Source organism: Bubalus bubalis, chromosome 9 (genome assembly GCF_019923935.1).
Source record: "Bubalus bubalis isolate 160015118507 breed Murrah chromosome 9, NDDB_SH_1, whole genome shotgun sequence".
Classification (NCBI taxonomy): Eukaryota; Metazoa; Chordata; class Mammalia; order Artiodactyla; family Bovidae; genus Bubalus; species Bubalus bubalis.
In genome coordinates, this window is record NC_059165.1 from 19,423,755 (window position 1) to 19,450,481 (window position 26,727).

The window sequence follows — 26,727 nt, forward strand, 5'->3', positions numbered from 1 at the left end:
TATGTAAATAACCCAAGTGCCCATCAACAGACATGAATAAGGAACATGTAGTATGTGTATATATATATATGTATGTGTATATATATATATGTATGTGTGTATATATATATATATAATGGAATATTGCTGCTGCTACTGCTGCTAAGTCTCTTCAGTCGTGTCCGACTCTGTGCGACCCCATAGACGGCAGCCCACCAGGCTCCCCCGTCCCTGGGATTCTCCAGGCAAGAACACTGGAGTGGGTTGCCATTTCCTTCTCCAGTGCATGAAAGTGAAAAGTGAAAGTGAAGTCGCTCAGTCGTGTCCAACCCTCAGCGACCCCATGGACTGCAGCCTTCCAGGCTCCTCCATCTATGGGATTTTCCAGGCAAGAGTACTGGATTGGGGTGCCATTGCCTTCTCCAAATGGAATATTACTCAGCCATAAAAAAACAATGAAATTATGAAATTCTGCCACTTGCAACAATGTGGATGAACCTAGAGAATATAACGCTTAGTGAAATAAACCAAAGAGAAAAAGACAAATATTATATGATATCACTTATACATGGAATCTAAAAAATATTAGAATTTATATACAAAATAGAAACATACTTACAGATATAAAAGGCAAACTAGCAGCTATCAAAAGGTGGAGTGAGTTGGGAGGGGAAAATTAGAGGTATGGAATTAAGAGATACAAACTACTATGCATAAAATCAATAAGCAACAAGGATATATTGTATAACACAGGGAAGTATAGCCATTATCCTATAATAATTACTTTCAATACAGTGTAGGCTGTAAAAATACTGAATCACTATGTTGTAAACCTTCAACCAATATAGTATTGTAAATCAACTGTACTTCAATTTTAAAAAATAAATGTATAAAAAAAGAAAGAATTCAGAATCTTGCAATGCCTTTGGAGACAGTACAATAGGAAAGAGAATAAACTTGGGAGTTTTTAATTCTATCACTAGCTATGTGACTTGGGGCAACTTGCATAAAATCTCTTAGTCATAGTTTCCTAATCTGTAAAATAATTATAGCAAATCTTCTATCACGATAAAATATCTAAACCAGCAAGTACTATTAACTAAAATTTATTGAACACTGTGTTCCAGTCATTAGTCTAAGGGGTTTAATGAATTAACTTATGTAATGCTTCCTCACCAGAAAACGATGAGGTAGTTAAAATTACTCTTTTGCAGAAAATGTAACTGAGGCCCAAATTATCTCCCTAAGTCCCCAAAGGTAAATGACAGAAACAGGATTTGAAGGCAGTTTCTGACTTAAAAATCAATAGCCTTAAACATCATATAATACCAGCACACAATGTTTGGAAAATTGTAGGTGTTCAATAAGTGACAGCTATTATTACCATCTGGATCAATAAAAATAATGATTATAATTATCCTATAGATGTCCAGAAATACTGTTGAATAAAGTATCATGCTTGTTAAACCAATTTACTACATATATAGTTAGAACCACATTAATAACTGACATTTTTTTTAAATATTTGATAATACAGCACATGAACTTTTAATTTTCTGGTAAAATGTGATTTCAGCAGTACCATTTAGGATCACACTTTTCATGTTTAGTCACTTTTTTAAAAGTATTTCAAAGAGTTTCAGATTTGGTCCACAATTCATAGAGACCTAATTAATTCAGAGAAACCAAACCATACTTACTCTTCCTATCATGGTTCCTTTACTTTAAATGGATTAAATTTGTTGGCAGCAGTCCTTGAATGGGAAAATAAAACCTCTTTTTATGCTTCTAGAATTTATTATTTTAAATCTTAAGAGATCTTAACACAACAGAAGTTGTTTTCTTAGGTAATCAGAAAACTCTTTGGTTTTTTAAGGGTTTGGGTAGAATTTTTGCTGGTCAAATTTTATGGCTAGACTTATTTATTTTTTCATTCCACAGTCAAGTGTTATTTTTTTTTTCCAGCTTTACTGAGGTATAATTGACAATAACATTGTAAGCTATTTGAAGTTTACATCTTGGTGACCTGCTATATGTACATAGTTTGAAGGGAGTCACACTACCCAATTAACAAATCCATCACCTCATATATTATTTTTTTGAGATCATTTAAGTTCTACTTTCTTGATAAATTCTGAATGAATAATACAGTATTATCTACTATAGTAACCATGTTTGACATTAATCCTCAGACTTGAATCATCTTATAACTGAAAATTGGCACCCTTTTACCAAGTTTTAACTTAAAAAATTACATCTATATCTTGAATGTGCATGCTCTTGGCGTGCTCAGTTGCTTAGTCATGTCCAGCTCTTTGAGACCCCATTGACTGTATAGCCTGCTAGGCTCCTCCGTCCATGGAATTTTACAGGCATGAATACTGGAATGGGTCGCCACTTCCTATTCCATCATCTATTCCTATATCTTGAATGTATTTCTGCTTAAAATCATCTTAACTCTTTGTGACTCAGATCTCACAGAAATGGTGACTATTTCAAAGTAATCAATGGATAAAGTTGATCTTAGATCAACTTAACAAAGATTTGAATTCATTATTGCTTTATAATTATATATTATTGAGTTGTTTTGCTTTTACAAGTTATAAAAAATAACTGTGTCAGAGTCATCCAAAGGTGTTCTAGTTATTAAGATGGGGTAATATATAGACATACATTTCCATATTAAATTAAGATCAATTATAATAATGACTTTAGACTTCTGAGCTTTAATATGACTTCAGGAATTATAAGACTTACCTTAGATGTTCATTTAAGTTTTTAGAAAAATGACGTATGAACTAACCAAGGAGTATCATTAGATCATTAATTTTTCATATATGTTGCTAGCTAAAACTGTACATTTAGATTCTATAATTATTTTGAAAATGTAGGTATTAGGCAAAAATATCAGTTAAAAAAATATTCTCCAAAGTGAAAAATATCGATATAAACATAATTCAGTATATTAAATTTGATATTAGTTATATTCATAAAGGTCATAGTCTACATAAGGTAAATTTAATCACAAATTAGTCTGAAATAGCCCTTAAATGATTTTAATCCTCATTAACTTTTAACTTTTTCCTCCTTATTTAGAGCAACATTTATTCCAACAAAATTATGCTAAGAAAATAAATTTTGTAATATTTATCCTAATCACATTTGAACTTTCTCTGCCTCTTCTGTATACACAAACACATAAGATACTTTTCCTACCTTAGTTTTTGCCCAGAGAATTACTTCTTACTAATACTTTAAGTGTAAAATAGATAACATGTTAAACTTTCTGTTTATAAGCTTTTCTTTTGTGCTAATTGCTTTGTTAGCACTAAAGCTAAAGAAGCTAATGCCAGAGTCTCCATTTTAAAGTAGATTGTAGAGACTGTTATTTTTCCTATTTCCTTTTAACTTTTATACTGAGGAATATGTTATTAAAAATCAGATTTGATTAATATTAGCAGCTTCTAATACTACAGTGAATTCAGGAGTGCCCCTTTGTCCTAACACCAGCACCCTGGGGTGACCACACAATTGCCTGTAGAATATATTACCAGGCTCCTGTACACAGGCCTGGCATTCTGTCATAATCATTCTTTTCTTAGCACAAATTTGTAGGTCTCTGTGATATGAAGCTATTGGTAGTTCTGCTTGTACTCAAATGAAGTGATATTGAATTTCTATTATGCATGTGCCTTGGAAACCTCACAGCTCTCCATAAAGATTTTATTCACACAGCAGATTTGTTGTGACTTAGATAGTTTCAGACAATTTTAGATTTGAATGGACATGGCAGGATCTGACAGTATAAAAGAAATATCAAGAAAAAGAAACATGTAGAACCAAATGATATATTAAGCAACCTACTGAACAAAGCAAACTAGATTGCAGTAAACAAAACCAGAAAGTATGTCTTTGAAGGGCCTCTCGTGGGGGCTAATCTTTTCATACGGTATATATGAGTTGGTGATGGAACTTGGCAACTCTTTTCATCCTACAAATTAAGTTTTGATAAAGCCCTGTTCCTCATATAACCTTCATACTTTTGAAATAAATTGTTCATAATAAGACAGATTCTAGTTTTCATTTATTTTCCCAATGGTCTAGGCCACAAATACAAATGGAAAATACACAGAACTGCAAACAAACATTTATTCCTCGACTAGAATTGAGAAGACTTAATTGGGAAAAGAAGAAAAAGAAAATCTTAGTGAAAATATAAAATATGGAATTCAAATAATGGTGAACTGATTCATGACAAAAAGGGGAGAAAAATCAGTTAATATACTTAGGGGAAAAAATGAATTTAGTGTGGTTTCCTTAATTTATTAGAGTGTGCTGTGCATCAGAAATAATTCGGGAACTTTCAAAATAACACTGAACAAAGCAAACAACATTCATTATTTCATGAAACTTATTTACTAACGGAGGAAACAGTTAATAAAGAAGTAAATAGGGAGGAGGAGCCAAGATGGCGGAGGAGTAGGACGGGGAGAACACTTTCTCCCCCACAAATTCATCAAAAGAGCATTTAAACATCGAGTAAATTCCACAAAACAACTTCCGAATGCCGGCAGAGGACATCAGGCACCCAGAAAAGCAGCCCAACTCTTCGAAAGGAGATTTTTAATTTTAGCCTTTTGATATATGTTATCAATTTTGTACCTATAGTTTTTTTCATAATTGCTGTGACTTTTTTTTTTTTCCTCTGTTTCTTTCTCTTCTTCTTTTATATAACATCGTATATCTGCAATTCCAAACTCTACTCAAGATTTTTAATTTATGCTTTTTGGTATTTGATATCAATTTTGTACCTGTATTTTCTTTATAATTTTTGCGACATTGTTTTTGTTGGTTTGTTTGTTTTCTCTCTTTATTTTTCTTCTTCTTCTTTTTTTTTTTTTTTTTAACGTTGTATTTTTGAAATTCCAAACTCTACTCTGGATTTTTAATTTTTGCTGTTTGGTATTAGTTATCAATTTTGTACCTGTAGTTTCTTTATTACTTTCACGACCTTGTTTGTTTTTCTTTGTTCGTTTTTTCTCTCTTTCTTTTCCTTCTCCTTTTCATTAACATCGCATTTTTGAAATTCCAAACTCTACTCTAATTTCTAATTTTTGTTTTTATGTATTTGTTACCAATTTTGTACCTTTAAGAACCCAATCTTCAGGACCCATTTTTCACTAGTGTACGAGATTACTGGCTTGACTGCTCTCTCTCCCTTTGGACTCTCCATTTTCTCCACCAGGTCACCTGTATCTCCTCCCTAACCCCTCTCTACTCTACCCAACTCTGTGAATTTCTGTGTGTTCCAGACGGTGGAGAACACTTAAGGAACTGATTACTGGCTGGATCTGTCTCCCGCCTTTTCATTTCCCCCTTTTATCCTTCTGGCCACCTCTGTCTCCTGCCTCCTTCTTCTCTTCCCTGTATAACTCCGTGAACATCTCTGAGTGGTCCAGTTGTGGAGTGCACATAAGGAAGTGACTACTGGCTAGCCCACTCTCTCCACTATTGATTCCACCTCATCTCATTTGGGTCACCTCTAACTCCCTCCTCCCTCTTCTCTTCTCCATGTAACGCTGTGAACCTCTCTGAGTGACCCTCACAGTAGAGAAACTTTTCATCTTTAACGTAGATGGCTTATCAGTGGTGCTGTATAGAAGGAGAAGTTTTGAAACTACTGTAAAATTAAGACCGATAACTGGAAGTAGGAGGCTTAAGTCCAATCCCTGACTCCAGGGAACTCCTGACTCCAAGGAACATTAATTGACAGGAGCTCATCAAACGCCTCCATACCGACACTGAAACCAAGCACCACACAAGGGCCAACAAGTTCCAGGGAAAGACATAACAAGCAAACTCTCCAGCAACAAAGGAACACAGCCCTGAGCTTCAAGATACAGGCTGCCCAAAGTCACCCCAAAACCATAGACATCTCATAACTCATTACTGGACATTTCATTACACTCCAGAGAGAAGAAATACAGCTCCATCCACCAGAACATCGACACAAGCTTCCCTAACCAGGAAACCTTGACAAGCCACCTGTACAAACCCACACACAGCGAGGAAACGCCACAATAAAGAGAACTCCACAAACTGCCAGAATACAGAAAGGACACCCCAAACTCAGCAATTTAAACAAGATGAAGAGACAGAGGAATAGTCAGCAGATAAAGGAACAGGATAAATGCCCACCAAACCAAACCAAAGAGGAAGAGATAGGGAATCTACCTGATAAAGAATTCCGAATAATGATAGTGAAATTGATCCAAAATCTTGAAATTAAAATGGAATCACAGATAAATAGCCTGGAGGCAAGGATTGAGAAGATGCAAGAAAGGTTTAACAAGGACTTAGAAGAAATAAAAAGAGTCAATATATAATGAATAATGCAATAAGTGAAATTAAAAACACTCTGGAGGCAACAAATAGTAGAATAACAGAGGCAGAAGATAGGATTAGTGAATTAGAAGATAGAATGGTAGAAATAAATGAATCAGAGAGGATAAAAGAAAAACGAATTAAAAGAAATGAGGACAATCTCAGAGACCTCCAGGACAATATTAAACGCTACAACATTCGAATCATAGGGGTCCCAGAAGAAGAAGACAAAAAGAAAGACCATGAGAAAATACTTGAGGAGATAATAGTTGAAAACTTCCCTAAAATGGGGAAGGAAATAATCACCCAAGTCCAAGAAACCCAGAGAGTCCCAAATAGGATAAACCCAAGGCGAAACACCCCAAGACACATAGTAATCAAATTAACAAAGATCAAACACAAAGAACAAATATTAAAAGCAGCAAGGGAAAAACAACAAATAACACACAAGGGAATTCCCATAAGGATAACAGCTGATCTTTCAATAGAAACTCTTCAAGCCAGGAGGGAATGGCAAGACATACTTAAAATGATGAAAGAAAATAATCTACAGCCCAGATTATTGTACCCAGCAAGGATCTCATTCAAGTATGAAGGAGAAATCAAAAGCTTTTCAGACAAGCAAAAGCTGAGAGAATTCTGCACCACCAAACCAGCTCTCCAACAAATACTAAAGGATATTCTCTAGACAGGAAACACAAAAATTGTGTATAAATTCGAACCCAAAACAATAAAGTAAATGGCAACGGGGTCATACTTATCAGTAATTACCTTAAACGTAAATGGGTTGAATGCCCCAACCAAAAGACAAAGACTGGCTGAATGGATACAAAAACAAGACCCCTGCATATGTTGTCTACAAGAGACCCACCTCAAAACAGGGGACACATACAGACTGAAAGTGAAGGGCTGGAAAAAGATTTTCCATGCGAATAGGGACCAAAAGAAAGCAGGAGTAGCAATACTCATATCAGATAAAATAGACTTTAAAACAAAGACTGTGAAAAGAGACAAAGATGGTCACTACATAATGATCAAAGGATCAATCCAAGAAGAAGATATAACAATTATAAATATATATGCACCCAACACGGGAGCACCGCAGTATGTAAGACAAATGCTAACAAGTATGAAAGAAGAAATTAACAATAACACAATAATAGTGGGAGATTTTAATACCCCACTCACACCTATGGATAGATCAACTAAACAGAAAATTAACAAGGAAACACAAACTTTAAACGATACAATAGACCAGTTAGACCTAATTGATATCTATAGGACATTTCATCCCAAAACAATGAATTTCACCTTCTTCTCAAGCGCACATGGAACCTTCTCCAGGATAGATCACATCCTGGGCCATAAAGCTAGCCTTGGTAAATTCAAAAAAATAGAAATCATTCCAAGCATCTTTTCTGACCACAATGCAGTAAGATTAGATCTCAATTACAGGAGAAAAACTATTAAAAAATCCAACATATGGAGGCTGAACAACACGCTGCTGAATAACCAACAAATCACAGAAGAAATCAAAAAAGAAATCAAAATTTGCATAGAAACAAATGAAAATGAAAACACAACAACCCAAAACCTGTGGGACACGGTAAAAGCAGTCCTAAGGGGAAAGTTCATAGCAATACAGGCACACCTCAAGAAACAAGAAAAAAGTCAAATAAATAACCTAACTCTACACCTAAAGCAACTAGAAAAGGAAGAAATGAAGAACCCCAGGGTTAGTAGAAGGAAAGAAATCTTAAAAATTAGAGCAGAAATAAATGCAAAAGAAACAAAAGAGACCATAGCAAAAATCAACAAAACCAAAAGCTGGTTCTTTGAAAGGATAAATAAAATTGACAAACCATTAGCCAGACTCATCAAGAAACAAAGGGAGAAAAATCAAATCAATAAAATTAGAAATGAAAATGGAGAGATCACAACAGACAACACAGAAATACAAAGGATCATAAGAGACTACTATCAACAATTATATGCCAATAAAATGGACAACGTGGAAGAAATGGACAAATTCTTAGAAAAGTACAACTTTCCAAAACTCGATCAGGAAGAAATAGAAAATCTTAACAGACCCATCACAAGCACGGAAATTGAAACTGTAATCAAAAATCTTCCAGCAAACAAAAGCCCAGGTCCAGACGGCTTCACAGCTGAATTCTACCAAAAATTTAGAGAAGAGCTAACACCTATCCTGCTCAAACTCTTCCAGAAAATTGCAGAGGATGGTAAACTTCCAAACTCATTCTATGAGGCCACCATCACCCTAATACCAAAACCTGACAAAGATCCCACAAAAAAAGAAAACTACAGGCCAATATCACTGATGAACATAGATGCAAAAATCCTTAACAAAATTCTAGCAATCAGAATCCAACAACACATTAAAAAGATCATACACCATGACCAAGTGGGCTTTATCCCAGGGATGCAAGGATTCTTCAATATCCGCAAATCAATCAATGTAATACACCACATTAACAAATTGAAAAATAAAAACCATATGATTATCTCAATAGATGCAGAGAAAGCCTTTGACAAAATTCAACATCCATTTATGATCAAAACTCTCCAGAAAGCAGGAATAGAAGGAACCTACCTCAACATAATCAAAGCTATATATGACAAACCCACAGCAAACATTATCCTCAATGGTGAAAAATTGAAAGCATTTCCTCTAAAGTCAGGAACAAGACAAGGGTGCCCACTTTCACCATTACTATTCAACATAGTTTTGGAAGTTTTGGCCACAGCAATCAGAGCAGAAAAAGAAATAAAAGGAATCCAAATTGGAAAAGAAGAAGTAAAGCTCTCACTGTTTGCAGATGACATGATCCTCTACATAGAAAACCCTAAAGACTCCACCAGAAAATTACTAGAACTAATCAATGACTATAGTAAAGTTGCAGGATATAAAATCAACACACAGAAATCCCTTGCATTCCTATACACTAATAATGAGAAAACAGAAAGAGAAATTAAGGAAACAATTCCATTCACCATTGCAACGGAAAGAATAAAATACTTAGGAATATATCTACCTAAAGAATCTAAAGACCTATATATAGAAAACTATAAAACACTGGTGAAAGAAATCAAAGAGGACACTAACAGATGGAGAAATATACCATGTTCATGGATTGGAAGAATCAATGTAGTGAAAATGAGTATACTACCCAAAGCAATCTATAGATTCAATGCAATCCCTATCAAGCTACCAACAGCATTCTTCACAGAGCTAGAACAAATAATTTCACAATTTGTATGGAAAAACAAAAAACCTCGAATAGCCAAAGCGATCTTGAGAAAGAAGAATGGAACTGGAGGAATCAACCTACCTGACTTCAGGCTCTACTACAAAGCCACAGTTATCAAGACAGTATGGTACTGGCACAAAGACAGAAATATAGATCAATGGAACAAAATAGAAAGCCCAGAGATAAATCCACGCACATATGGACACCTTATCTTCGACAAAGGAGGCAAGAATATACAATGGATTAAAGACAATCTCTTTAACAAGTGGTGCTGGGAACTCTGGTCAACCACTTGTAAAAGAATGAAACTAGAACACTTTCTAACACCATACACAAAAATAAACTCAAAATGGATTAAAGATCTAAACGTAAGACCAGAAACTATAAAACTCCTAGAGGAGAACATAGGCAAAACACTCTCTGACATACATCACAGCAGGATCCTCTATGACCCACCTCCCAGAATATTGGAAATAAAAGCAAAAATAAACAAATGGGACCTAATTAACCTTAAAAGCTTCTGCACATCAAAGGAAACTATTAGCAAGGTGAAAAGACAGCCTTCAGAATGGGAGAAGATAATAGCAAATGAAGCAACTGACAAACAACTAATCTCCAGAATATACAAGCAACTCCTACAGCTCAACTCCAGAAAAATAAATGACCCAATCAAAAAATGGGCCAAAGAACTAAATAGACATTTCTCCAAAGAAGACATAAAGATGGCTAACAAACACATGAAAAGATGCTCAACATCACTCATTATCAGAGAAATGCAAATCAAAACCACTATGAGGTACCATTTCACACCAGTCAGAATGGCTGCAATCCAAAAGTCTACAAGTAATAAATGCTGGAGAGGGTGTGGAGAAAAGGGAACCCTCTTACACTGTTGGTGGGAATGCAAACTAGTGCAGCCACTATGGAGAACAGTGTGGAGATTCCTTAAAAAACTGGAAATAGACATGCCTTATGATCCAGCAATCCCACTGCTGGGCATACACACTGAGAAAACCAGAAGGGAAAGAGACACGAGTACCCCAATGTTCATCGCAGCACTGTTTATAATAGCCAGGACATGGAAGCAACCTAGATGTCCATCAGCAGATGAATGGATAAGAAAGCTGTGGTACATATACACAATGGAGTATTATTCAGCCATTAAAAAGAATACATTTGAATCAGTTCTAATGAGGTGGATGAAACTGGAGCCTATTATACAGAGTGAAGTAAGCCAGAAAGAAAAACACCAATACAGTATACTAACGCATATATATGGAATTTAGAAAGATGGTAACAATAACCCTGTGTACGAGACAGCAAAAGAGACACTGATGTATAGAACAGTCTTATGGACTCTGTGGGAGAGGGAGAGGGTGGGAAGATTTGGGAGAATGGCATTGAAACATGTAAATATCATGTATGAAATGAGTTGCCAGTCCAGGTTCGATGTACGATACTGGATGCTTGGGGCTGGTGCACTGGGACGACCCAGAGGGATGGAATGGGGAGGGAGGAGGGAGGAGGGTTCAGGATGGGGAACACATGTATACCTGTGGCGGATTCATTTTGATATTTGGCAAATCTAATACAGTTATGTAAAGTTTAAAAATAAAATAAAATTTAAAAAAAAAAAAAAAAAAAAAAAAAAGAAGTAAATATACCAGAGAAAGAATAATGCGAGGCAGCAATAAATGTTCTGAAGAATAATATAAACTAGACTGGTGGGACAGAATCTATCTGTGATAACAGCAGAGTATGAGGAGACAGCTACTCATCTTTGGTGACTAAGTTGTTGTTTAGTCGCTGAGTCGGGTCTGACTCTTGTGACCCCATGGACTGTGATTTTTCCATGCAAGAATACTGGTAGTGAATTTGCCATGTCCTTTCTCCACGGGATTTTCCCAACCCAGGTATGGAGCCAGTGTCTCCTGCCTATTCTCCTTCCTTGCAGGTAGATCTTTACCAATGAGCCACCGGGGAAGCCCTTAGTGACTAAGAGAAACCTCAAGAAAGAGGTAATGTGATGTACACCTATGGCTGACTCATGTCAATGTATGGCAAAAACCACCACAATATTGCAAAGTAATTAGCTTCCAACTAAAATACATAAATTAATTAAAAAATAAAATCTAAAAAAAAAAAAGAGGTAATGTGAGGTGAGATCTGAATGACAAAGGGAAGGTAGCCTGGTGAAGGCCTAAGGGCAAGGCATTCTGGGTTAACATACAATATGCACAAGTCCCTTTTTAGGCTAATGTTCCTATCAGATGGAATTTCTTCATATCACACAAACTTACATTATTTTAAAAATAATTCACCTCTGGATAGTATGGGGGTCCTCAAGAAATTAAAACTAGTACTACCATATGATAGATCAATCCCACTTCATGATATATCCAAAGCAAAAGAAAGTATTATCTCAAAGAGACACCTGTGCTCACATGTTCACTGCGGCATTATTCACAGTAACCAAGGTATGGAAATAACCTAAATGCTTGTTGATGGATGAACTGATAAAAAAGAAAGCTATATATATATATTGCATTGAAAAACAGTATTTTATACACATGCACACATACAAATATAGTGGTATATTATTCAGTCTTAAAGAAGAAAGAAATTCTGTCACTTGTGACAGCATGGATGAACCTGGAGAGCGTTAGGTAAAGTGAAAAAATCAGACAAAGAAAGACAAATACTGCATAATGGTATCACGTGTGTGGAATTTTGAAGAAAAAAAGGAAAATACTTATTTTAGTAGATTGTGGGAATCCTTTCACAACATATGTGTGTGTGTGCATATATATATATATATGAAGGAAATGGCAACCCACTCCAGTATTCTTGCCCGGAGAATCCCATGGACAGAGGAGCCTGGTAGGCTACAGCCATAGGGTCACAAAGAGTCAGACATGACTAAGTGACTAACATACACACACACACACATACATACAATATATATATCAAATCATTACATTCTGCACCTTAGATATATATACAATATAAATATCAAATCATGACATTATGCACTTTAGATACATTACAAATTTGTCAAATGCACCTCAATAAAGCTAAAAATAAATGTATACATGAACATATACGGGCTTCCCGGGTGGCGCAGTGGTAGAGAATTTGCCTGCCAATGCAGGAGAAGCGGGTTTGATCCTTATGTTGGGAAGATGCCCTGGGGACAGAAATGGTATCCTTGCCTAAAGAATTCCATGGACAGAGGAGACTAGCTTGCTGCAGTCCATGGGGTGGCAAAGAGACACTATGGAGCACATTACACAGCACAGCAGCACTTATATATACACACAAATATTTCATTTTTAGTAAAAAAGTTAGAGATTAAAGGAGAAGGAAGAAAAAAATGGAAAGGTAAATATGTGGCAGCTATATTGGGAGAAACCAACACATTCGTCCCAATAGATAATAAGAACCAGATATGCCTAAGCCAAAATCACAATAAACAGCATATTTAATCATGTCTTTTTGGAAGCTTTAGTTTCGACCTCAAATCAATCAATTTCTTTTCACCATTGTCATTCTCTAATTTTGCAGATAATGCTAATGATTTTGGTTCTGTGAGCATCCATTTTATGTGGATCATTTAGGTTATACTAAATAACACCTATTAGTTCTGTAGAAATCTTTCAAGAACCACACTCTCAGCATTCTCCTCCCTCTGCTACTCTCTAGCACAACTTTCCAGTTCCTATGATACCCTGGATCCTTAATGTTCCAAAAGACTATGTGATGTATTATTTCATACTAAGATGTAAACCCTATGTACCAGGACCTTCAAATTCTACTTGCTCAGTACTGCATTTGAGAAGCAATTATGGTAATATCAAAATTTAATTGATGCTCAAAGATATTTCATCAACTGAAAAAAATTTAAGAGTAAATGCAGATTTTTTTTTCTATTTAGACAAATTCAGATTTATATGAATTGGTCTCATGTGGGGTGTCTTTCAATGCTAGGGACTCTAAAACAGATCACAGACTTCCAGTGGATTAATCACTGAATGCAAGAGTGGGGATATGGAATTACCACCAGTGAAGCTAAACTTATCCTTTTATTTAGAGAGGAAGCAAATGCCCATCGTTTAGTACTCCAGTTAAATATGTGGTTGTGAGGCTGCTTTGCTTGCAAGCTGTTTTATGTAAGTTACAAGGGAAAGAATTTCTAAATGGCTTCTAGTAGCATTTGATGCCCTACTTCATTCCAGGAGGATCATTTTTCCCTTTGCTGTGAATTTTAGGATTGAAGCATTAAGACAGGCCTATTCAACACATAACAGATAACAAAAAAAGAGCAGTAATATATGTAAAGTTAGGTTAGAAAGAGAGTTGGACTTTCTGACTACAAAAACAATAAGAAAAGAGCTCTATGCAATGAAATTTCTTAAAATTAGTATAAATCATCTAGTACACTTAGAAATAAGTAGGAGACAGAATGGGTAGATATTATGTCCACTGAACTCACATACCATGGCTATCAATGTCTGCCAAAAAAAGAGACCCACACGGCATGATTAGCAATGAAAATGTGGAACATCAATAAGCCTGCCTGTGGGAAAAGCACCATGTTTTCCAGATTCATAATTTGGTAAAATATGGATAAGAAGAGTAATAATAGAACTTAATCATAAAAACCTCAGACAAGTGCTTGGCTAGGGGTGGGCTGTGAATAGACCCCATGCACAATGATGACTATGTGATGTCTTTGGTCCCTCAGATGATCTTTGTGAAGGATAAAACTGAGTTTAATACTAGTTCATAAAGGCCACATAGAGAATGACCCCCCAAAAAAGGAAAAAAGACCAGCACCCATTAGATATATTACTGCTAGAACTTCAACAAAATTGTAATGAAAATAGTTGCTGTGTGACAATGTAATATACAATCAAATAGTATATAGATGTTATCATTTATATATTTAAATTATAAATGTTTATAGTTTATTGTATATACATTATTTATTATGTATAGAATATAAATGAAAAATTAAAGTAGAAACAGAATAGAGGTTCTCTGCCTGCACTTACTCAATACATGTTTTATTAGTTTGGGTAAAGGCTAAACTGGCCTTCCCTGGTGGCTCAGTAGTAAAGAATCTGCCTGCCAAGCAGGAGACACAGGTTCAATCTCTGGGTCAGGAAGATCCTCTGGAGGTGGAAATGGCAACCCACTCCAGTATTCTTGCCTGAATAATGTCACGGACAGTGGAGCTGGCAGGCTACAACCATGGGATGGCAAGAGAGTCGGTCAGGACTTTGTGACTAAACAACAACAAAGGCTAAACTATAGTAATAGAGACCCCCAAAATTCAGTGGCTTAAACAAGACAAAGTTTACTTATCTCTTTCATAATAGTTCAGATATGAGTAGTCCTGGCTGGCTGGCTGGCTCTTCACCACAAAGTCATTCAGGGGCCAGGTTTCTTCCATATTGTTGCTCCACCACATCCCATGTATTATCCTTATTTGAACACTCAAAGTGAAGTCCCTGTCACATCTGTGTTCAAGCCTGTGAGAAGGAAAATGAGATAAGCCAGCATATTCTAACTTGTCTTTTAAAGAATGACCTAGAAAATTCACACATCACTTTTTCTTATACCCCAGAAACCCAAATTCAATCCCATGGCCACTCCCACTGTATTAGTTTGCTAGGGTTGGCATAACAAAGTGTCACTAATTGAGTGGTTTAAACAACAGAAGTGTATTTGCCTCACAATTCTGAAGGATAAAAGTGTGAGGTCAAGGTATCAAAGGGTGGCTTTCCTCTGCAGCCTTTCTTCATAGCTTAAAGATGGCCGCCTTCTCTGGTGTCTTCCTGTGGTCTTTCTCTAAGTTTGTCTGTCTCCTAGTCTCCTCTTTTTAATAAGGACAACAGTCATACTGGCTTAGGACCCATTCTAATCACATTGTTAACCTTAATTATCTTTTTCAAAGCCCAGTCTCAACAGTCACATTCAGAGGTACTGAGGGTAAGAAAGCCAACATATGAATTTTGAGAGGACATGATTCAGCCCATAATAACTAACTTCAAGGAAGATTAAGTTTGTAGTAGGATGGCCATTTAGCTAACTGCAACTTTACTCCTATTTCTTAAAGGAAAGGAAAGAGAATAGATATTGAGGAATATTTAGAAACATCTGTCCCATTATTCTAGAATTAATAAGTATAAAGCCAAATCTATGTTAGATAAAAACTCACCAAGAAAAAGAATGGGAAGGATAAATAATTGACGATGAAACTCAAAAGCAGTTGAGCCCCAAGACAGAAATCCTATTTTAATACAATGACCTGGTTGTATTAAACTAAATCAGTTTTAAGAGTAGTGAAGCTATTTCATGTGTGGAGAGTATAACTGAAGATAAATATAGTATCTGAATAGGTTTCTTGATCATTAGGAGAAACAAATTTTTTTTTAGGATATTATAACCAGTCTCCTTTGACCACCACAAAGAAAGTAGACATAACTGAGCCAGTTATAAAAAGAATATTACCAATGCAATCATTTCCCCTTTTTAATTAAGTGTTTGATTATATATGCCATGCATAAGATTTTCTCTTAATCTAGAAATAAAGGCAACAAAAGGATTTTACTAAATAAAATAAAGCCCTAGAGTGTATGAAAGCCTGGTGTATGAGAAAGCTATAGGGATCTGTTGTTTATAAAAATTATTGGGTATACATAAGATGATGAAAGATGGTAAACAAACTACTGAATTATTAGGCAGAAAATTTTGTTGGTAAATTTTGATGCTTTTTAAACAAATGCTCAAATGTGGTCAATGATTTTTTTTAATTCCTCCACAAAGATAAGTCTGAAGTGTAATTCAGAAACCTCCATAGAACCTTCAATTCTTATTCTCAATTCCATGGCCATTCCATACCATGAAACCATAAACATGTAAGCATAGTCACAAATGGTTAATTTACAAAATTTATTTGAGTGGATATGTGCTGGTTTCTTTCTGCTGTGACTCATGTTTGGGTATATGCCAGGAGCACCCATCACCTTTTACTTTACACATACAGGAAGAAAATGGGAGTATAAGGCACTTTTACTAAGAAATATTGTGATTAAAAAATAGTTATACAGCAAAAAACAGTTGCAAACACATCGTATCATTCATTGCTAATGAGTTAAAAGGATACCACAGTGCACATATAAATCACTATACAGTGTCTTGCAGTTTATTTAAATTCATTGTGCCTCATTATAACTGAGCTATGCACCTTTAGGTCTGAGTTGATTAGGAATGCGATAGCTCAGAATAGCTTTTAATTCAGAGAAACATGGCCTGACCTTTACCATAATCCTGTGTGAAACACACTATAGTTTAGACATTAATAATGATGCTACCTCTTTTTCATACTGGTGAGATGCTACTTAAAATTTGGTATTATTAGTTAACAGCCTCGAGCCAATACATCAAAACCAAATTACCCTTCTGTGTATAACTACAGTACTTAATTCTGAGTTCTTCATCTCTCATAACTATTACTTCCTCTTTAAAAATGCTAAAAACCAAAATGTAATAGTGTCATGTCACAGCAATAAGTCACAGATACAAACTAAAGGCACTCCTCCCCACTCCCCGTGGACTGCCGCTGTACGCAGTTAAGGATCCGTGCCTCATGATATACGTTTTAACAGCTAAGGCATTGCTTGTCTTTGACCTTTGTCTCTCAATTTAAGAATGCCATTTCCTTAAATCACCTCCTGGTAAGTCAACTAGCACAAACAATAGAACTTTCTTACCATTCTCATTCAGATGCAGTGGAAAATACAAATCATAGGTTTAAATATCTATTTTCTTTAAAAAAAATTTTTTTTTAATTTATCACTCTAAATACAGTAAACGATAAGGTAATACATGAGCAGAGTTTAGTTGACTTAGCTCACCAGGGCTCATAATGGGAAATAACATGCCTCTGTGACACCCATTTTCACCCCTTTCCCCTTTGCTTCCCACTCCCCAGAGGCAACCCGTTTTGGAACTCTTAGAAGTTCTCTCTGGTATTGTTAACGCATTTTCCTAAATAATTTTTCTATATTGCTAAATCACTATGTTTCAATTTCAGATATTACATTTTGAGTCTCTAGAACAAAAAATAAGATCCAGCCCTTTTAGAAGACCACATCCTCAAACCTAAGATTCTCCGTCATTATCAGTTCTGGAGCTCTCCTCTGTCACTCGTATTCAATCCTCTTTCACAGAATCCCTTTGAGTAAGAATTTCCTTTGTTTCTGAGAAACAGAAACTCCACAGAAGGGATCAAACAAGAGTCTACTTATTACCAGCAAAAAAACAAGTGATCCAGGGGTAAAGCGACCCTCCAATCTCCTTGTTTTGTCTTGATGCTTTTCATTTCCTGAGACACAGTGAAACCTGGCTGCCCGAGTTCCTGCCATTTTTATGTGTACAGTAGAGAAAAGAAGTGCAAGTCCACTCCCTTTTAAAACTCTTCCTGGAAGTTACACACACCATCTCCATTTAACCCCCATAAGCAGCACTTCATCACAAGGCCATGCCAATTTGCAAGGAGATAGGAAATTGAGGTCTTTATTGTAGCAGATGGGAATACCAGACCACCTGACCTGCCTCTTGAGAAACCTGTATGCAGGTCAGGAAGCAAAAGTTAGAACTGGACATGGAACAACAGACTGGTTCCAAATAGGAAAAAGAGTACATCAAGGCTGTATATGGTCACCCTGCTTATTTAACTTATATGCAGAGTACATCATGAGAAATGCTGGGCTGGAAGAAACACAAGCTGGAATCAAGATTGCCAGGAGAAACATCAATAACCTCAGATATGCAGATGACACCACCCTTATGGCAGAAAGTGAAGAAGAACTAAAGATCCTCTTGATGAAAGTGAAAGAGGAGAGTGAAAAAGTTGGCTTAAAGCTCAACATTCAGAAAACTAAGATCATGGCATCCGGTCCCATCACTTCATGGCAAATAGATGGGGAAACAGTGGAAACAGTGTCAGACTTTATTTTTGGGGGGCTCCAAAATCACTGCAGATAGTAATTGCAGCCATGAAATTAAAAGATGCTTACTCCTTGGAAGGAAACTTATGACCAACCTAGACAGCATATTAAAAAGCAGAGACATTACTTTGTCAACAAAAGTCCGTTTATTCAAGGCTATGGTTTTTCCAGTGGTCATGTATGGATGTGAGAGTTGGACTATAAAGAAAGCTGAGCATGGAAGAATTGATGCTTTTGAACTGGGGTGTTGGAGAAGACTCTTGAGTCCCTTGGGCTGCAAGGAGATCCAACCTGTCCATCCTAAAGGAGATCAGTCCTGGGTGTTCATTGGTAGGACTGATGTTGAAGCTGAAACTCCAATACTTTGGCCACCTGATGCAAAGAGCTGACTAATTTGAAAAGACCCTGATTCTGGGAAAAATTGAGGGTAGGAGGAGAAGGGGATGACAGAGGATGAGATGGTTGGATGGCATCACTGATTAAATGGACATGGGTTTGTGTGGACTCCGGGAATTGGTGATGGACAGGGAGGCCTGGCATGCTGCGATTCATGGGGTCGCAAAGAGTCAGACACGACTGAGCGACTGAACTGAACTACAAAGACAGAAGGAGGGACAATATTTGGGTTTCTAAAAATGAGTAAGCTAGAGATCCATTTTTCTGAGGCTTTAGTTTCTTTAAAATTGTCTTTATTTTTATTTATCACTTGGATGGTATATAAAAATAGATTGTAAAAGTTTTTTAATAGAATTTTGAAAATGTTTCTCTTCTAGGTTCCAGAGTTGATGCTGAGAACTCCGTGTCTCCTGTAATTCCTGTCTTTGTCTGTGATTCTTTTGTACACTGCTCTGTGAAACTTTAGGAGAGTCTCTTTACTCCTGTATTCTAAAATGTCACAGTGGCATGCATTATGTGGGTCGTGTTTCATTCATTTATTGTACTTAGTTCTAGGAGGGGCTTTCAAACTTGAAATTAAAGTCCATCAATTCTAGAAAATGCTTTCCCTTATTTCTTTGACCATTGTCTCTCCTTCTGAATGTTGCACCCTAGAATGAGTCAAAACAAGCTGTATTGTACTGCAGTAAAAAGCAAACCCAAACATCAGTGGTTTAATAATACAGCAAAGATTTGTTTCTCATTGACACTGTATCCAGAAGAAACCAGCTGAGGGCTTTGTTCCATGCTGACTTGACACAGCGGTTAAGGTGACAGTCTCCACTCTCCAAAGGATCTCAAGCCTGCACCAGAGAAAAGGCAACATGACAAGTCATATGATGACTTTAAAAACCTCCACCCAGAAGTAACTTGCATTTGTATTCACGCTTTATCAGATACAGAAAGTAACATGTCTATGCCTAACTGCAAAAGAGTAGGAAAGTGTAACCTCACAAGGTCCTTGAAAGGAAGACAACCAGAATATTAAAGAACAAACCCGAGTACTATAACAAGTCTCCTAGAAGGATACTCCTATGCTTCTCTCTTTTCTTTTTCACTTATGAGACTCATCTTATACGAGATTAAAGTGTACACAATTTAAGTACATATATACTGCATATGTATATACCTATGACTGGAGAAGGAAACGGCAACCCACTCCAGTATTCTTGCCTGGAGAACTTCATGGACAGAGGAGCCTGACAGGCTAGTCTGTTGGGTTGCAAAGAGTTGGACATGACTGAGTGACTAACACTATATACCAATGCATCATGATCCAAATCAAGAATATCCCCAACACCCCAAAGACTTTGTCCTGTCCTCTTTCAGTCAATACTCCCAAAGGTAACTAATCTGACCTCTATCATCACAGATTAATTATGCCAGTTTTGAACAAAATACGAAGAGAATCATATCCTCTTTTGTGTCTGAGTTCTTTTACTCAGACATGTATTGATGATATGTGTCAATAACAGCACATAACAAAGTACTTTTGTGTTACACTTGATTATATATGAATATAAAACCTTTTATTTATTCATTCCACTGCTGTTGGACATTAAGGTTATTTCTAGTCAGGTTGTTATGAACAAAGCTGCCATAAACTTTACCATACATATCTTTTAGTGAAAAACATTGCAAACTGAACAGAACTTACTAATTTTAGTGAATTTCAGTTTTCAATTTTTTACACAGCTTAATGGTTAGTGCTTTATGTTCTATTTAGGAAATTTTTTATTATCCACCTTATGAATATACTTTCCTAAATTTCCCCCCAAAACTCTTAATATTGTATTCATGTTGTATTGCTTACATTTAGGCCTATGATCCATGTCAAATTAATTTTGGTGCAGAGTGTACAGTAAGGAGTTTTAGAGTTTTTTTCATCTGAAAATGAATTTTTTCTTTTTTTTTATTTCAAATGAAACACATAATTTCCTAAGCCCATTTTTAACAAGTGGGTTTGCAGTGAAGCCCTTTTTTTGTAAATTACATGATCATGTATGCACCAACATTCTCTTTGACTTCTTTTTACTTTCCTGGTAATTTCTTCAAGTTCTTTATATTCTAACTCTTATATGTTTATCTTTTATATCTTTGTTACAACACTTTCACTTTCAAGAGCTCTTTTTTGTTCTCTGATTATTCCTTTTACATTGTAGGCTTTTTAAATCAAGGATAACATTATATTCTCTCATCTGTGGATCTTATATCTGTTGGGATTGATTTAATCTCCTGAATTGTTTCAGCCTCCTATGAGTTCTTGTTTTGGTCTCTGTCTCCCATGTAAGAGATGTTCTTAAATATCTAGTGATCATAGGCTACCCCATTCTCCTCCATAGGGGCTTCCCTCGTGGCTCAGACCATAAGGAATCTGTTTGAAATGCAGGAGACCTGGGTTTGATCTCTGGGTTAGGAAGATCCCCTGGAGAAGGAAATAGCAACCCACTCTAGTATCCTTGCCTGGAGAATTCTATGGACAGAGGAGCCTGGTGGGCTACAGTCCATGGAGTCCCAAAGAGTCGGACACGACTGAAGGACTAACACTTTCAAAGTTGATTAAACCTTACTTTACGTGAGGAGAGGTTATTAGCTGAAGGGCTTCAAAGTGCAGTATTTCTCTTGGTTTTACCAATTTATGCAAATTAACCCATGGAGATACAAATCCATGACCTGAGTATAGTACCATTTTGTTCAACCGTGCCCACTATCCCTAAATCCAAAGTTGTTCTGGTTCATTTTCCCAGAAGAATAAACATACAGATCTATGCTACAGTTGGGGAGGGAGTAGTAGTCTGTTGGTTGTTTGGAGCAGAGAAATAGAACAAGTCACTTAATTGCTTTGGATTACCAACTTCCAACCTTCTTTGCTTCTACCCACCCTCCCATCACTATATCCCATTATCCAATATGCTGCCAATCCCAAGATCCTGTGGGACAAATATGATTATTTCTTGATTGATCCTCATTACAAGATGTTTGCTGGGGGAGTTGCCACTTGCACGTTTTAGTTATATTTTAAAATATCAGGTTGATCTCCATTACCGGCTATGTTATCCCCCTCACTCCCACTCTTTATCTTTTGCCTAATGGGTTTATGAAAATGCTTTTTGTATTCTTGCCATCATTTTAGTTGTATTTGGGTAGAAAACCAAGTTTTCTACATTCATTGTCTGATTTGGATTCCCTGTTGGCTCTCTTTGGCACAAGATAAATTACATTCTGGAAGCAAAACAAAGCAACAAATGAGTTGTCTCTCTTGAAGTGAAAGTGCAAAACAATTAATCTTATTGCCCAAAGTTCAACAAACTTTAGTTTATCTTTTTTTTTTTTTCTTTCACACTTAGAAAGCATCTGTACAGGTTTTGTGAACAACTCCCAAATGCTCACATTGACTGAATGTATAATATGCAACTTTATTTGAAATAAAAGCTTACAAAATAGTACAGCATTTATATTGAAATATACTGTCATTTTTCTAAACTTCCAACAGAATATCTCTTTTCTAAGTCTCCTTGAATTTGGATGTTGACCACTAAAATTTCTTTATGAAAAAAAAAAAAGATTGTGTGTTATTTACTGCCATAAGAATTAAATAAGTCAGTATAGTTGGCTAGACAATTTTCTCCTTTCATCACTACTTCATGTTTTATCCCTTTTGGGAAAGTGCCCCTGAATGCAAACTTGCCTCTACAAACAGACAAGAAAACTTCTTCAGACTGATGTCAAATAATAGCCAATTTCAACTAGCGCCACTAAGGCATTTGAAATTCATCTTTACTAAGATACAAGCATCAATCAATCAACGTGATATGAACAGTGGAGCAACATCTTTAAGTCCTGGGGCAGATTTGGCCTGTAATTTCTTCCCCAGTCAAAATATCTTCCAAATATGAATGCATCATAATAACTTTTTAAGATATCAGATCAGATCAGATCAGTCTCTCAGTCGTGTCCAACTCCTTGCGACCCCATGAATCGCAGCACACCAGGCCTCCCTGTCCATCACCAACTCCCGGAGTTCACCCAGACTCACGTCCATCGAGTCAGTGATGCCATCCAGCCATCTCATCCTCTGGCGTCCCCTTCTCCTCCTGCCCCCAATCCCTCCCAGCATCAGAGTCTTTTCCAATGAGTCAACTCTTCGCATGAGGTGGCCAAAGTACTGAAGTTTCAGCTTTAGCATCATTCCTTCCAAAGAAATCCCAGGGATGATCTCCTTCAGAATGGACTGGTTGGATCTCCTTGCAGTCCAAGGGACTCTCAAGAGTCTTCTCCAACACCACAGTTCAAAAGCATCAATTCTTATAACATGTGAAATAGTTCCTCGTTACCAGATCTGCACTGTAAGAAAAGTTACAGTAGGTCCTTCAATCAGAAAAAAAAAAAATATGACCAGATTAAAACCTAGATCAACAAAAAAAAATCAAGGCCACCAGAAATTGTAAATATGTGGATAAATGTAAAACTTTTCATTAGTTAAATCTCTTCCAAGGATAATTAGTTGTTTAAATAAAAAATTAGAACAATGTATCTAAGAGTTTAATAACATATATAAACACAAAACATAAGACAACAATAGCACAAAAACCAGGAGAGGAAAAGCAAATGTATAATGTTTTAAAGTTACTTTACTATACATGAAAGTGTTAGTTGCTCAGTCATGTTCAATTCTTTGCAAGCCATAGACTGTAAACTGCCAGGCTCTTCAGTCCATGGAATTCTCCAGGCAAGAATACTGGAGTGTGTAGCCCTTCCCTTCCCCAGGGAATCATCCCAGCCCAGGGATCGAACCCGGATCTCCTGTACTGCAGGTGGATTTTTTACTGTCTGAGCCACTAGGGAAGCCCTATACATGAGGTATTATAATAGTAATTGGAGGTAAAATGTGAAATTAAAAATACACACTATTAACACTTAAGCAACCATTCAGATAACACAACAAACACTGCTATAATTGTTCTGTTGTTTGAGTGATTATTTTAGTATAAACAAACGCTAAAATATTGGTTCACTGAAATGAGCCAAAAGGAGATGAAACAAATCATAAGAGATAATTAAACAATAGAAGAGAGAAAATAAGGGAAGAAATGACAAAGAACAGAAGGGACAAACAGAAAAGAAATAACATGATAGTAGATTAAAATCTAGGTGCTGGTGGTTTAGTCACTAAAGTGTGTGCTATTCTTGCAACCCCATGGACTATGGCCTGCCAGGCTCCTCTGTCCATGGGGATTCTCCAGGCCAGAATACTGGAGTGGGTTGCTGTTTCCTTCTCCAGAGGATCTTTCCGACACAGGAATCAAACCCAGGTCTCCTGGATTGCAGGCAGACTATTTACCAACTGAGCTATGAGGGAAGCCCCTAGATTATAACCTAGTCATATCACTAATCACATTAAATATATGATAACATTAAAAGTCCACTTAAAATGAAGCCATTATCAGACTGGTTACAAAGATAAGACCCAACAATACAATGCCTAAGAGAAAAGCACATCAATGTCTTTTTTCTCTCTACTAATAATATTTTTTGTCTTTGCCTTTAAGTGTGTATTAGGATAATGTGCTTAGAACCTAATTTTTGTGTGTATTTATCCTTCCTTGTGCTTATAGAATTTTCTGTATTCTTGGTTTGATGGTTTTAGTTAGTTTATAAAATATATATATATATGTATATGTAAAATTATATGATCTAAACTCTGTGAAGAATGAAAATTAATTTTAAGAAGTTAGCTAAGTTTAATTATCTTATTTTTAACAGAAAGTTGAGTAAAAAAATATTTTTATTTTTAAATAGGAGGAAAACCATTCTTATGCATACCACATGCTACGTACCATATCTTCTACTTTGTATAGACATTATTAGATAAAAGTTAATTATAACTTTTTAAAGGGGAAACTAAATTTTTGTTTTACTTATGCTATTGAATTTCCTTTTGTGGAAAAAAGAAATAACACAAAAAGAAAAGGCTAATAGTGAATAAATAGAAAATGCCATTTTCTGTTAAAAAAAGACCATTAACTACAGGCCAATATCACTGATGAACATAGATGCAAAAATCCTTAACAAAATTCTAGCAATCAGAATCCAACAACACATTAAAAAGATCATACACCATGACCAAGTGGGCTTTATCCCAGGGATGCAAGGATTCTTCAATATCCGCAAATCAATCAATGTAATACACCACATTAACAAATTGAAAAATAAAAACCATATGATTATCTCAATAGATGCAGAGAAAGCCTTTGACAAAATTCAACATCCATTTATGATAAAAACTCTCCAGAAAGCAGGAATAGAAGGAACATACCTCAACATAATAAAAGCTATATATGACAAACCCACAGCAAACATTATCCTCAATGGGGAAAAATTGAAAGCATTTCCTCTAAAGTCAGGAACAAGACAAGGGTGCCCACTTTCACCATTACTATTCAACATAGTTTTGGAAGTTTTGGCCACAGCAATCAGAACAGAAAAAGAAATAAAAGGAATCCAAATTGGAAAAGAAGAAGTAAAGCTCTCACTGTTTTCAGATGACATGATCCTCTACATAGAAAATCCTAAAGACTCCACCAGAAAATTACTAGAACTAATCAATGACTATAGTAAAGTTGCAGGATATAAAATCAACACACAGAAATCACTTGCATTCCTATACACTAATAATGAGAAAACAGAAAGAGAAATTAAGGAAACAATTCCATTCACCATTGCAACGGAAAGAATAAAATACTTAGGAATATATCTACCTAAAGAAACTAAAGACCTATATATAGAAAACTATAAAACACTGGTGAAAGAAATCAAAGAGGACACTAACAGATGGAGAAATATACCATGTTCATGGATTGGAAGAATCAATATAGTGAAAATGAGTATACTACCCAAAGCAATCTATAGATTCAATGCAATCCCTATCAAGCTACCAACAGCATTCTTCACAGAGCTAGAACAAATAATTTCACAATTTGTATGGAAATACAAAAAACCTCGAATAGCCAAAGCGATATTGAGAAAGAAGAATGGAACTGGAGGAATCAGCCTACCTGACTTCAGGCTCTACTACAAAGCCACAGTTATCAAGACAGTATGGTACTGGCACAAAGACAGAAATATAGATCAATGGAACAAAATAGAAAGCCCAGAGATAAATCCACGCACATATGGACACCTTATCTTTGACAAAGGAGGCAAGAATGTACAATGGATTAAAGACAATCTCTTTAACAAGTGGTGCTGGGAAATCTGGTCAACCACTTGTAAAAGAATGAAACTAGAACACTTTCTAACACCATACACAAAAATAAACTCAAAATGGATTAAAGATCTCAATGTAAGACCAGAAACTATAAAACTCCTAGAGGAGAACATAGGCAAAACACTCTCTGACATACATCACAGCAGGATCCTCTATGACCCACCTCCCAGAATATTGGAAATAAAAGCAAAAATAAACAAATGGGACCTAATTAACCTTAAAAGCTTCTGCACATCAAAGGAAACTATTAGCAAGGTGAAAAGACAGCCTTCAGAATGGGAGAAGATAATAGCAAATGAAGCAACTGACAAACAACTAATCTCGAGAATATACAAGCAACTCCTACAGCTCAACTCCAGAAAAATAAATGACC

General features: G+C 36.0%; 1 long non-coding RNA gene across 1 annotated transcript in view; it reads right to left on the reverse strand.

Moving 5' to 3' along the window:
- Positions 1-19,324: 19,324 nt before the first annotated feature.
- Positions 19,325-26,727, reverse strand: part of LOC123334985 — a 196,681-nt gene continuing 189,278 nt past the window's right edge. Inside the window, exon 3 of the long non-coding RNA XR_006553170.2 lies at positions 19,325-19,890. This is a non-coding gene — a long non-coding RNA (uncharacterized LOC123334985). The remainder of the gene's footprint in view (positions 19,891-26,727) is intronic.